Consider the following 5,109-nt stretch of genomic DNA (forward strand, 5'->3'; position numbering starts at 1 on the left):
ATAAACTTATTAAGTAATAATCATCAACTAAAGAAGGAACAACTGTTAGAAATAGACCAGAACATACACAAAAGGAAAATACACGAGGTACGCGTTTCGAAACTAACAAACATATCCTTTGATTTTGTTTTGTTTTGTTTTTCTTTGTTTTGTTTGTTTGTTTGTTTTTTTTTTTGTTTGTTTGCTGGTACGAAAAGGCCCTAAGTTTGTGCCAGGTACTCCAGATGAGCATTAGCATTCCTCCGTCGTCAACCAAATTTAAGTTAAAGCGGATCAACAGTCGGTGCATATAAGCCTGGCCCCGGTTGTTCAAAGGATGGATAATGCTATACACTGGATAAATCCCTATCCGGTGGATAGCGCAGTACGTTTTGGTAACACTTATCCGCTGGATAGCGATTTATCCGTTGGATAGCATTATCCGCCCTTTGAACAACCAGAGCCAGGAGAGCAAAATTATATATTTACGGCAGACGCCGTCTGTGCGTGATACTGGTTTCATAATCAGCCGAGCCCGAGCCGCAACTCAAGCGTTCTAATATATTTTGTACTCACCATAAGTATCTCGAGGCCACAATGCTTCAGCTTGTCCACCTTGTAAAAGAACTATTTGGTAAAAAATGATGCCCAGGAAAATAATCGTGTACTTCTCCATGCTTAAATGGACATTTGGTATCTTTGCTCAGGATAGCTTCATGCTGAGTTTCGAACCACGTTATGTTTCCAGCTTTCTAAGAGTATCGTTGGCACGATTTTCCATTTATTTGCGTGTTAAGTACGCTCAATTAGAGCAATTTCGACATCATATGGAAAGTCAGAACGGAAGTGATGCGTTAAAATGGAAGTTTAGTACGGAAGTGAATTTATAGCTCTGGGCAGTGTTTCTCTCAACACACTTTAAGGCCCATTTTCATCCGAGATCCTTTGCAGTCGTTTGTTTCTGTTTTGGAATCGCGCTATCGTTAAATGGCGAACTCTGATAGTCATTCACAAACACTATTAAAAAGAAAAACAAAGATTTGGTGAAGAACACAGTAAAAAAATTTGCAGCTAAATATTTGAGACTGAAAAATCATAAATCGAGTCTGTATAAAACTTGTGCAAAGCTTACTTGATGTTGAAGGAAATTGTTCGGCTTCAACACTAAATTAAATATAAACAAATAACCAATATTGGCCAAAACTGATTTACTTTACGCATTTCAATTATAGAATAATGACTTGTACAAATGAGATCGCTTACCTACATATCTCAGGACCTCAAGTAAAAATCAGTCATAATTATTCCCACCTCGAAAAAATCTCCCCGGAGTCTCTAGTTCCATCGTAGGAACAATGCAATAACATTTCTGTAAAAGCACTTTCTGTAGTGTTACCGAAACCCATTGTTGTTTTCCTTGCCCTCCATAAATCATACACAGACTCTCGAAGTCGAATAACCTTTGCCGAGCCGGGCAGACCCGGCCTTCCTCTAGACCGCTTCTTCGGCGGCATCAACTTTTCAAATGACGTTTTTCATCGTCATACATGTAAGAATTAAAAACTATTTACTGATATGGATACTACGATAGTTTGTCGTTCGCACACGATTCAAGACGGAACTTTTAAAGCCCTAATTATTAAGATGGAAGAAGATATGAAAGCGATTCTGCAACTTCGAGGAAAATAGCGTATTTTTCATATATGAAAAATGATCTGGGCGCGCAAGGCATCTCGGTTGAAAATGGGCCTTTAACTTGATTCTTTGTTGAACTCTAGAAAACGAATTAAACAGAACGAGAAAAAGGAAGGAAGGATTCGTAAAAGAAGGATTATTTAAAGTAGAAAAATGAAAACCCCGAATACGTCATTCAAATGAGTGTTGTCGTACCTTGCTATTTGTTAGCTGACCCTTATCATTTTAGGCAATTACTATCTTTTGTTCTACTTAATTTGGTGGTCTGGTTTAAATTTAACTCAGTTCTTAAGAAACACTGTTAGTGTTTCTTAAGATCTGCTTTTTGCTTTCAGTTTAAGACTGAAAGCAAGAAGTAGGAGTTTTAAAATAAGCTGACTGAATAGCATAAAGGCTAGTCTTTTTCTTGCACTTAACTGGGAGTAAGGAGAGGGTGGACAAATCACAACATTTTTTTTTTCAGGTCTTACCAAACTAATGGCTTAAGTTGAAGTAGTTTGTAAATTGTACAATCTAATGGAATCTACTAATACAGTCGAAGAGGGGGTTATTTCTTATCTAGTTTTGAAAAGGAAAAACATTGCATGCGTCAAATCACTGATGTAGTTTTGAAACCTGTAATATTTGAGCACCAAAAATGACCCGTGCAGGAAATTTTCATAGAGATTGCGCACTTGGCAACAGGCATAAATTGGAATTGTAAAGAAGTTAAATATGATTTGCAATCTCATAATTTCGCACGTTCATATGAAATAAAGTCGCCAACAAAAATCCTTTACATCGTAATAAGACAATGTTTCTTGATACAATTTAGCAAAATAAAACTGTGACGTTCCGAAGCCATTATATTGACTATCGAGCAACCAGAGAATTAGTTGGGCAAGATAACCTTGGATCATTTTAATAAGGTAGAGGAAATGTTTTATTAGCATACCAGACCTTCAGAGGTTGGCTTGTCGAACGAACTGGGAAAGCGGACACTTCGGAGAATTTGGATAGAGATACGAGCTTGGCCTTGAATACGATATCCCCTACCCCCCTTCCCCTCATTCCGCAATCCAACACATCTCCTCGGAATCATTCGTGTGTCGTAAAGGATAACTTCCAAGTCGCAGAAGCAATTTTAATAAAAGATACCTCAAACACAACTGAGCCTAAAAATACAAACGTGCAATGTAAGATTAACTCTGGAGAACAAGCGTCAAGACATGTCTGTCAAATAAATGCTGAGCTGAATGTGAGTCACAACAATGCAAAATTTGTTTTTTACCTATGTAGTATGGTTAGGAAGCTATTTCAAGCAATTAATTCTTGTAGAGGCGCCCTTCTAACAATTGATGGCGGCTACCATAAAAACATCACTCTCTTTTGTTAATACACAAAAACGAACGCATAAGCTTCAGCCAACAAAGCTGAGAATGGGGGATGCCCTATAAGATAAGTTTTTTTGTTTTTGCACGATCGAATATCAAACATTCTCATCGATCACGGTCATTGGCGCAATAATTCGCGAACGAAGGAGAAAGTCTCCCTTATTTTTTGCCCATAAAAGGAAACTGAAGGATCTGATTGTTTGCAATTCTCTTCTTTTGTTATTCTGCTCTACAGCTTTAAGAGACAGCGATCCAAAGTACAGATTCTTTCGAGCACTTCGACTAAAATACTCTGGCTCACCCACTTCTATTTTGCCACAATTTTAAAGGTGTCTTCATTTGGCTCATATCCTTTCAGATCGCCCTTTCAGTATTGATACATGCCACTCCTTTCAGATCGCCCTTTCAGTATTGATACATGCCACTCCTTCAGAAAAGCTTACCACACGCTTTCTTAAAGCAAAAAGAGAATAAGGTGTGTAACAGCATTTCAGTCTAGCTCAATTTAAAGCTAAATTTTGCGTACTCGCAGAACGGAGACATCGACTGCAATAATCTATATTTTGAACCCAAGGTGGCAGTCACGTGCTACGCTGAGGGGGAGAACTTATGTCACGATAAGTTTCAGTTTGGACAATAAACTGCTTGCCTGAATGAACCATCTGGGTAAATTGAATTCAAAGCAGTCCCTTGACTAACAGGAGAGAAAAAGATTGTTACTAAATTCCGTTTAAGGGAGTCTGCTGGAGGCAACTAGACTTGGACAAACTTCAAACGATTTACTTTAACTTGTATTGAATGCCTCACAATACTCTCGAATGTAACTCAATGTAAATCGAAGCTACAGTTTCAAAAGACAGCAACTATTTTTGTTAAACGGTTATGCGAACAATACATCTGGTGAACAAACAATGAACGTAACTCGCCAGAAAAGATAAACAACACGTTCGTTTCCCGTGTCTCGATTGCCTTTTCTAAGCTCTAGAAATTTCAGTAAAAAAAACTTAAATTAAATTATTCGCCACCTTAAAAAGCTACACAAATAAATGGCTCAATAATAGCAACCAAGGTTTTCCTAACTTGGATTTGATCAATGTTACTCAGTCGTTTCAACCTAAATCAAATGGCATTTCCTACCGAGATCGATCCATTCGAGGATCATATGACTGCTTAGATTCCTTCGGCAAGGACTCGCCAAAGACAAAATAAAACAAAGAGTTCGAATGATATCAAAATTGCTGAGATTAAATTAGACTTAAAGTTACGGTTGTCATCTCTCGACTACAAGCGCAAACACAGGAAACTTACTGATAGGCCGTGAAACACGAAGATAGGCCCTATTCTTGCTTAACCGGCCACGTATATAAGTACTTGTATTGAACAATTTTAAGGAATCCTAAGCTACCTAATTAGTCCGTTTTGAACAGTGGTCTATTAGATTTTTTACCACAATTGGTTGTGACGTCGCAATCGGATCAGCCTATTGGCCGTTTCTTGATGAGATATACAGACAAGGCTGCTCGCGTCAACGTGTCAGGTAATGTATTTACATTCGGCGGAACTAAACTGTAAGTGGCAGTGACAAAGAATGTAAATATTTTCCTATTGGTATGTTAGCACGTGGGCCGCTATGGCGTTAATTGAGACTTTTGTTGTATGGTGTATTTAAGGTTTGACATTTGTAATGTATTCATCTCAGCTCTCGAACTTTCCTAGTTTTATATTAAATTTTATTTTTACTTCTAACCCCCAGAGGTCTGTGCGCCTGCATTTGGATGGGGAATACGTTCCTATTTTTCCCATTGGGTTTTTGGGTTTTCGTATCATGCGGCGGCACACTAAACGTTTTAGCCCGAGAGGTGATGACTAGTTGTTTACTATTTGTGTAACTTTGTCGGACGGCATTAAATACTCGGGCTCCTAGTTCGAGCTGCACACCCACTCTTGTGTATTAGTCGTGAATTTAAATAGGAAATGGTCGTGCACCGAAAGAATCAATTTACTCGACGTCGATACTGTGGTCACAAAAAAAAATCGACAGTGGTTTAGCGTGGTATGTACT

Source organism: Stylophora pistillata, chromosome 4, assembly GCF_964205215.1.
Source record: "Stylophora pistillata chromosome 4, jaStyPist1.2, whole genome shotgun sequence".
NCBI classification, from domain to species: Eukaryota; Metazoa; Cnidaria; class Anthozoa; order Scleractinia; family Pocilloporidae; genus Stylophora; species Stylophora pistillata.